Raw genomic sequence first — 9619 nt, forward strand, 5'->3', positions numbered from 1 at the left:
TATCACCTGAAAACTCTATGTAAAAATAATGAATACAAATACCATTGTCTCCGTGCGAACTTATAATTCTGTAGGAGTCTGCTGGGTTTGAATTTTGATGTGATAGACATCTGCATCAGTGTATCAGTGTTAAAATAAATAAATTCATAAGCATGTAAAGGGACTGCTAATGAGCTCAGCTTATTTATCTTGTAAAAACCTATGTGCCCTTTGCTGGCTCAAGCACCTGCTCTCCAAAATCTCTGTGCAAAATTGTGGTTCTCAACAGGTCAATCTTAACATTCAAAAGGAAAAAGACCCAGGACATCAGACACATGTGAAATCCAAGTTCCTGAACTAGAAATTCAGGGCCATCTAGTGGACTCTTTTAGACTGCGGCTCATCCTCTTACAATCAAATGCAGCAGTTTCCAGTTTTCTCTTTAAGTGCTGTCTTCAGATAAAGTCCAGACCTTCCTGTGCCTCTTTAAAGTACAAACACAGGCTCTTCCTAGTTTCATTATTGTTTGTTCATGAATTCTTCTATTTTTATAATCACACTAAAATCATTTTCAAAAACATAAAAGAAATATAAAAAAGTATATGACTATCTGACTTACCAGCATCTTACATCCAAACACGAAAACTTGTAATGTTGTTACCTTCCTTTTTGTTAAAACATCAGTAATGTGAAAAAGAAAGCTTTCACGGGACTCTCTGCAGTCATACATGCTGCCATGTTTAATACACATTTCTCTGTCAGCCCTGTCAAATCAGCCATACCTCTTCATTCTTTTTCTAATTGAACTGTTTTAACATGTAACAATGGTTACATAGCAACTGATGCCTTTAAAGATTTAACTCTTGGGTTGTTGTTTTTCTTTTTTCCCCCAGACACGATACATTAGATTAAACTGCCAAAAAAGTCTGCTTTGGTAGGCAAAGTCAAACTTTAAATAAGGTCATGTGGTGTTAGCAAAGATTAAAATACCAGTAAATCAACCAGTCAAGTGCATGAATCTACTTTAATTAGTGTCCATCAAAATTGCTTGTCTGATGACTTATTTTGATTAAGTTAATCTTCCTGAAAGTATAAAAAAAGCAAAAAAAAAAACAACAACACACACACACACACACAGGTCCCCAAAATCAGTTGTCCAATAAGGTGGCATTTTTTATCAAAAAAAACTAAGTAAACTTTTTGTCAAAAAAGTAATCCAATTCCATCGAAATATTTTCATGATCATATTTTTGACTATTGATTATTACCGAGTTATGAAATATCATAATTTTTTGATATTTCACAAAAGTTATGACTGTCATTAACTTTTATTCCTCCCTTTATTACTTCCTAAGTCATAAATCATTTGACAGGTCGGCTATAAATCACTGATTTGATATAAAGGAGGGCGCATTTCTAGGCTGCATTTGGAGGAGCCGTCGAATTTGAACAGCCTTCGTAGCGTTGGTGTGACGTAATGTGTCCTCCTAAGGATACAGCCCCTAAATTTGGAAACAGCCTGAGAATCAGACTCGACAAACAGAAATGTACGTCTGAAACAAATGCATCCCAAGTGAAAAATACAAGTCATATTGGAAAAATTATTTTCCCTTGAGCAGGGAAAATTACTCCATTTTCATATTTGTAGAGTTTATTATATGGACATTGTGACAGTGTAAAGACAGCTTCCGACTGAGAAGTTAAGCCAAAATTCGGGAGCTGTTTTAAAATTGTTTCCTATGGGAAAGAGAGATGGGGGAGGCACTTTGATAACATTTATGACAGAACTGTAAATCCCATCTAAATGAGAATGACACTGCATGAAAGAGGACAGTAATGGCTACATTTTAATGTAAATATTATACATGTCAGAGAAAAGGTTTGGGCATGAAAGAAAGAGAAATATTTTTTTTCACATTATTCTCCAGACTCAATTTTTAGAGCAGGTCATGTGATCATGCAGTCACAGGAAAATTCCATGAAAAATAAAAATTCTTCATGAAATCTTGGAAGAAACCATAAACATATCAAAACATAGATTTTGTCAAGCCAAAGTCTTGTGACCCGTATAAACCTTAAATCATGTTTTTGTGATAAGCAGTAGGGATCCAAAGTGGCTGGTTTGGTGTACTTTTTCAGACGGTTCCCTTTTAAGTGAATGGAGAAAAAAAAATCACAACTTTTGTGTGTGTGTGTATGTGTGTGTGTGTGTGCGTGTGTGTGTGTCTATCTGTGTGTGTGCATGCGTGTGTGTGTGTGTGCGTGTTTTTCTGTCTGTGTGTTTATGTCTGTATCAGTATGTGAGATGGTCTGTGTGAGTGTGCTTCTGTGTTTGTGTGTCTGTCAGATTTAAAACAGAGACATTAAATTAGGTTAGATTAGTTGAAATGTGGGAGAATCCACTAGAAACGGGTAAATGGTTTCAGTTCTACAGGGAGTGCAGAATTATTAGGCAAATGAGTATTTTGTCCACATCATCCTCTTCATGCATGTTGTCTTACTCCAAGCTGTATAGGCTCGAAAGCCTACTACCAATTAAGCATATTAGGTGATGTGCATCTCTGTAATGAGAAGGGGTGTGGTCTAATGACATCAACACCCTATATCAGGTGTGCATAATTATTAGGCAACGTCCTTTCCTTTGGCAAAATGGGTCAAAAGAAGGACTTGACAGGCTCAGAAAAGTCAGAAATAGTGAGATATCTTGCAGAGGGATGCAGCAGTCTCAAAATTGCAAAGCTTCTGAAGCGTGATCACTGAACAATCAAGCGTTTCATTCAAAATAGTCAACAGGGTCGCAAGAAGTGTGTGGAAAAACCAAGGCGCAAAATAACTGCCCATGAACTGAGAAAAGTCAAGCGTGCAGCTGCCAAGATGCCACTTGCCACCAGTTTGGCCATATTTCAGAGCTGCAACATCACTGGAGTGCCCAGAAGCACAAGGTGCGCAATACTCAGAGACATGGCCAAGGTAAGAAAGGCTGAAAGACGACCACCACTGAACAAGACCCTTCAAGAAAAACATGATTTTCATGCAGGACAATGCTCCATCACACGCGTCCAAGTACTCCACAGCGTGGCTGGCAAGAAAGGGTATAAAAGAAGAAAAACTAATGACATGGCCACCTTGTTCACCTGATCTGAACCCCATTGAGAACCTGTGGTCCATCATCAAATGTGAGATTTACAAGGAGGGAAAACAGTACACCTCTCTGAACAGTGTCTGGGAGGCTGTGGTTGCTGCTGCACGCAATGTTGATGGTGAACAGATCAAAACACTGACAGAATCCATGGATGGCAGGCTTTTGAGTGTCCTTGCAAAGAAAGGTGGCTATATTGGTCGCTGATTTGTTTTTGTTTTGTTTTTGAATGTCAGAAATGTATATTTGTGAATGTGGAGATGTTATATTGGTTTCACTGGTAAAAATAAATGATTGAAATGGGTATATATTTGTTTTTTGTTAAGTTGCCTAATAATTATGCACAGTAATGGTCACCTGCACACACAGATATCCCCCTAAAATAGCTAAAACTAAAAACAAACTAAAAACTACTTCCAAAAACATTCAGCTTTGATATTAATGAGTTTTTTGGGTTCATTGAGAACATGGTTGTTGTTCAATAATAAAATTATTCCTCAAAAATACAACTTGCCTAATAATTCTGCACTCCCTATAATCACCCAGTCATAAAAGTTGATTCTAAAAGTCATCAACTGACTCCAGCTGCCTAGATTTAATCCACCTGTCTGCTGAAGACAACTCCACCAATTAAAAATAAGCCTGAAGTCAATGTGCCAATCAGAATGATCTATCATTCACATACATTTAAATTGTTGCTTTCTCTTCCATTTGCCCAAACTGAATTTGGTAAAAGAGCTTTTGTCCATTTAGCACCCTTGGCTTGGAACAAACTGCAGAACGAATGGAAAATGACTGAATTCATTTCATTAAGTGCTTTTAAATCTAAACTACGAATCCTTGAGGTTTTAATTGTTTTAATTAGATTGTACAGCGTGAGCTATCTCTTCAGGCGGACCTATTGGAACAACACGAGAAGATGCTTCAGCATATTTCTAAGGAACAGGGCACCCTGCTTCAGGTAGTAACGGAACTCAAAGGTATGTGGCACTCCCCTCACCCAGCAGCAGCTAATGTTTCACCTCATTTACCCTCCTTACCCGCCTGCCCTCTTCCTCCCTCTCCACCTCCACCCATGCGTGAGCATACCTTACCTGTGCCTGAAAAATTTTCAGAGGATTTAGATAAGTGTAGAGGCTTCTTAACCCAGTGCGACTTGAGTTTTCGCCAACAGACTCAAGCCTATGCTACCGACGGTGCCAAAATTGCTCTCATGGTGCAACTCATGACGGGGAGAGCACTGAAGTGGTCTCAGGCAGTGCTGCGTTCCAACCCCAATGTTTCTTATCCTGACTTTCTGACCAAATTCCGCAGTGTTTTTGATAAAGGTTCTAATCCAGATGCAGCTGCTCACCGTTTGTTTTCTTTAAAACAGGGCAAAAAGAGTGTGGTGGATTTCTCTGTGGATTTTTGGATCTTGGCTGAGGAAACTGGCTGGGAGGAAAAAGCACTTTGGGGGGCATTTCTCAATAGCCTGAATGAAGGAATCAGACGTGAGTTGGCCACCAAAGAATTACCTAAATCGTTGGATGCTTTGATTAATATGTGTATCAGCCTTGATGGCCACATGCAAGAATATGGAGGGCGGTCTGAGGAAGCCCGCCGGGCAACAGGAAGCCCAGGTGGTTGGCTGAGCACTTCTTCCGATGGGGGAGGACAAGGGGAGCGTGAGCTTGAGGAGACGGAGGAGGAGCTGATGCAGCTAGGGCGAGCTAGATTCAGCTAGATTCCGGGTGGAGGAAGAGATGACAGATGGGTGAGTGCTTTGCATGCGGAAAGAAGGGGCACTTTGCAGACTCTTGCCCGTCCCGGCTAAAAGATTTGGCCCGTCAGTAGCGGTGGGGTTACTGATGGGTGCGACAGGAGATGTGTTACCCCACCTCAGCTACCCCACCAAGCTTATCTTTCAGTTCATAACTCATTCCTGTAACGCACTAGTGGATTCAGGCGCAGAACAAAGCTTTATGGACGAGTCTTTAGCCAGGAGATTGGGGGTCCCGCTTGTTTCCCTGCATGTTCCTTTACATGTGTCTGCCCTCAATGGGGAAGTGCTGGCCAAAGTCACGCATCGCACGCATGAAATCACGCTTTCGTTCTTTCACGTTCACGTTCTTTCTGGTAATCATGTTGAAAATATAAGTTTGTTTCTGTTTAAGGCGCCTGATACTCCATTGGTGTTAGGTTACCCGTGGCTTTAACGTCATAACCCTCAGATAGATTGGGCCCAGGGTAGTGTGGGGGGATGGAGTGAGTGGTGTCACAAGCAGTGCTTACGGTCAGCTGTTCCCAATCTGACGCCGACTGTGGCGAAGGATGCTGTCTGTGCTCCTGATCTCTCTGTTGTTCCGGCTGAATACCATGATCTAGCTAGTTGATCTAGTTTGGCCTCATCGCTTCGGCCTCACCAACCTTACGATTGTGGCATTGATTTGCTTCCAGGAGCTACACTGCCCACCAGCCGCCTGTACAGCCTGTCCAAGTCTGAGCGCAAGTCCATGGAGCGCTATATTACCGACTCACTCTCTGCTGGCATCATTCGACCGTCCACTTCTCCGCTTGGGGCAGGATTATTTTTCGTCGAAAAGAAGGACAAATTCCTTCGCCCCTGCATTGACTTCCGTGATCTCAACAAAACAACCATCAAGAACAGGCTATGGTGAATGACGTGCTTCGGGATTTCATTAACCACTTTGCTTTTGTGTACTTGGATGATATTCTCATTTTTTCCAAGACTCGTGAGGAGCATGTTGAACACGTCAGACTGGTGCTTCAACGGCTGTTGGAGAATCGCCTGTAATGTAAAGGTGAGAAATGTGAATTTCACGTCCCGACAGTGTCTTTTCTGGGATTTGTGATTGATTGGGGGCAGTTGAGAGCAGATCCTGCTAGGGTCAAGGCAGTGGTGGAGTGGTCGGAACCTAAGACCTGAAAGGCATTCCAAAAATTCTTGGACTTTGCAAACTTCTACCGTAAGTTCATTCGTAACTTTAGCACTGTGGTGTTGCCGTTGACTACTCTCACTTCTCCTAAACAGCAGTTTGTGTGGTCACCCCAGGCCCAACAGGCTTTTGTGCAACTGAAACTGTTGTTCTCGTCTGCCCCCATTCTCGTTCAAGCAGATTTATCTCAACCCTTCATTGTGGAAGTGGATGCGTCGGTTCTGGTGTGGGAGCAGTCCTTTCCCAACGAGTGGAAGGTAAACTCCATCCCTGCGCCTTCTTCTCCCATCGTCTTTCCCAGGCGGAGCATAATTATGATGTCGGGGATCGGTAGCTCCTGGCGATCAAGTTGGCCTTGGAAGAATGGCGCCACTGGCTGGAGGGGAGTGTGCATCCGGTGCTGGTCTGGATGAACCATAAGAATCTGTCGTACCTGCAAACAGCCAAACGCCTCAATGCCCGGCAAGCCAGGTGGGCCTTGTTTTTTACTCATTTTGATCTTGTCATCACTTACAGGCCAGGGTCGCGTAACACCAAGTCAGATGACCTCTCATGCCAGTTTGCTCCCAGTGGGGAGGGGGAGGAGGAGGAGAGGACTATCATCCCGGCCTGCTCTGGCGAAGGACGTCCAGGAGTATGTCGCTGCATGTACCATCTGTGCTCAGAACAAAGTTCCTAGCTCTCCACCCTCGGGTCAGTTACGGCCACTTGTTGTCGCCAGCCATCCATGTTCTCACATAGCAGTGGACTTTGTCACTGGCTTGCCACCATCTTCTGGTAATACTGTCAAAACTGCTAAACTCCTCGTCCAGCATGTTTTCCGTTTACATGGCATTCCCCAAGACATTGTGTCGGACCGAGGGCCCCAGTTTACTTCCCGGGTGTGGAAGGAGTTTTGTGCGGAACTGGGGGCCCAGGTCAGTTTGTCTTCTGGCTTTCACCCGCAGACAAATGGTCAGGCTGAGAGGGCAAATCAGGAACTGGAGGCTATGCTCCGCTGTGTCATCTCATCTAACCAGTCCACTTGGAGCGAGCAGTTGGCCGGGATTGAATATGCCCACAACGCCAGTACGTCAACCGCAACAGGAGTGTCACCTTTTGAAGCCTCCCTGGGTTATCTACCTCCGCTCCTGTCTATCATTGAGGGTGAGCTTGCCGTGCCATCTGTCCAACATCATATTCGTCGATGTCGGCGCGCCTGGAAGGCAACTAGGGCAGCCTTGCTTAGGACGGTGGAACGGAACAAGCATTTGGCGGACCGCCGCCACACCCTGGCGCCCGCTTACCAGGTTGGCCAGAGGGTATGGCTCTCAACCAGGTACATTCCCCTTCAGACTGAGTCCAAAAAGCTGGGTCCCCGCTTCGTCGGGCCTTTCCTTGTTCAGTCGGTCCTCAATCCGGTGACATTGAGGCTGTCTTTGCCCCGCAATATGCGGATTCATGATGTGTTTCATGTTTCTCAGATGAAACCAGTCCAGACCAGCCCGTTGTGCCCACCTGCTGGGTCCCCACCACCTGCCCGGATTATCGATGGCGCACCTGCATATTCCATAACGCGGATTATGGACGCTAGGTGCCGCGGTAGGGGCTTCCAATACTTGGTGGACTGGGAGGGGTATGGTCCGGAAGAGCGGACAACAAGCCTGTGGCACGTTGATTTGTCAGTTTCAAATCCTTGCAAACAACTTTATGTGGTGTATAAATTACATGTTATGTTATGACACCTCACATTATTGGAATAATGTAATGCTCAGTGTGGTTATGGAGGAGCTGCATTTGGTAAAAGATAGCTGTTTTGATTTGTTCTGTAAGGCGCATATAAAGGTTTCTGTGACATTCATATGTTGTTAGATCACCTCCAAATGATCTTGTTATTGAGTGATGGTTGGTTTATCACTGGTAAACCTATGAGCATCTGCTACATATTATTACTATAGAAGCTACATATGCTGCCACCGAGATCTCTTCTAGCAAGACAAAATAACAAGATTTTGCAATTGATAGCAGCAACGCTGTTGATCATTTATGACCACCTGCTTACCAGAATCACATTTATGTTGGTCCTCCCAATAGGAGGGAGACGATGCAGTACAGTTTCCCAATCGCAACCATAGGCGATCGCTTGAGGTAAGATAACACTCTACCAACCTGACACATTGAGTGTCTATGTGAAAATGGTAAAGGCCAACCTGAGACATTATGTAGAATACAGTGCTTTTATTTACAGTGAACAAATGACAACACGCAAATAATTCCCAGTGCGTGATCTCTTTGAGTGAGATTTTGTTTACTCAGTTTTAACTACATCCATTAATGTTTCTATGTGATGAATTGAGCAAACTGATGAAACCTCATAACATTGTTGTCCTGAGATGAAAAATCCAATTTTCCTTTGGTATATATATTTGCTATAGCTTTTTAAAAAGCAGTTAAGATGGCAGCCTATCTGCTTGTTACATGATGATGGACCTCCTGCTTTCATGCCCAAGCTCCTATGGTGTTCATTGAGACTCTTGTCTTTTTAAAGTGTTGTATTATTTTGTATCTGTTTTATTTAACATAAACAAGCCACTAAGAATAACCAGTGGTTGTTGTCAGTCTTCTTTTTCTTTGTTAGCATTGTTCATATGCAGAATGCCTCTAAGATCAGTTTTTAAAACCTTATCATACATCTACCACCTATGGGCTCAAGGTTTGCCAGGCACCAAACATTTTAACCCATCAGAAAAGAATAACTCCCAGGCTGACTAAGATTTCAGTGGGGAGATGAAGATTAGGATCAGAAATTCATCCAAACCACACAGCAGCATATTAATGACTTGTGTTGTAGATAATCTGAGATGTTCTCTTTATTGAAGTTCAGTTGGTTTTCCACATCTTCTTTCTGCCATGTTTTTGCCTTTGCCATCAGAGACCCTCACATTTTGTTTGATAGTTTCATCTTTTGTTTTTAAGATTTTATAGTCATGTTTTTATGTTATGTTTCAGACTTGATTGCAGGATGTATCAGAGAGATATTGTAGATGAAAACTAAATTGTTCTAAAGCTAAAGAATGATTTGAATGATTGGTGATGAGAATACCTGAGAATCTTTTGCGTGACCTTTCATGCTTTCACACCCTCCACTGTGGTTTAATTAAAACAAATACGCAAAGGGGAGTGGGCCAAAATTCCTTCACAGTGATTTGAAAGAGACTACTAATCACAAACATGCAATTTATGCTCTGAAGAGTGGCACAACCAGTTATTAGGTTTAGTAAGCAATCAGTTTGTCACACAGAGACAGATAGGTTTGGGTAGCTTTTATCCCATCATTTATTAAATCACCATTTTAAAACTGCATTGTGTGTTTTGTCGTTATCCTTGTCCAATATTAAATATTTTTTGACAATCTGACACATGTAAGTGTGACAATTATGCAAAGAATAAACCAGGAAGGGGGCAAATATTTGCTGAGTTTCAGCACACAGTCAGATGTCATAAGCTCACTTTTAGTCTGATACCTGCTCATGATATGCGTCCAAATGACTAAAGCATTTATTCTTAAAAGTGTTGATAATTT

Source organism: Diplotaxodon limnothrissa, linkage group LG12 (assembly GCF_057381915.1).
Source record: "Diplotaxodon limnothrissa isolate DT_005_m linkage group LG12, D_limnothrissa_male_GT1.1, whole genome shotgun sequence".
NCBI classification, from domain to species: Eukaryota; Metazoa; Chordata; class Actinopteri; order Cichliformes; family Cichlidae; genus Diplotaxodon; species Diplotaxodon limnothrissa.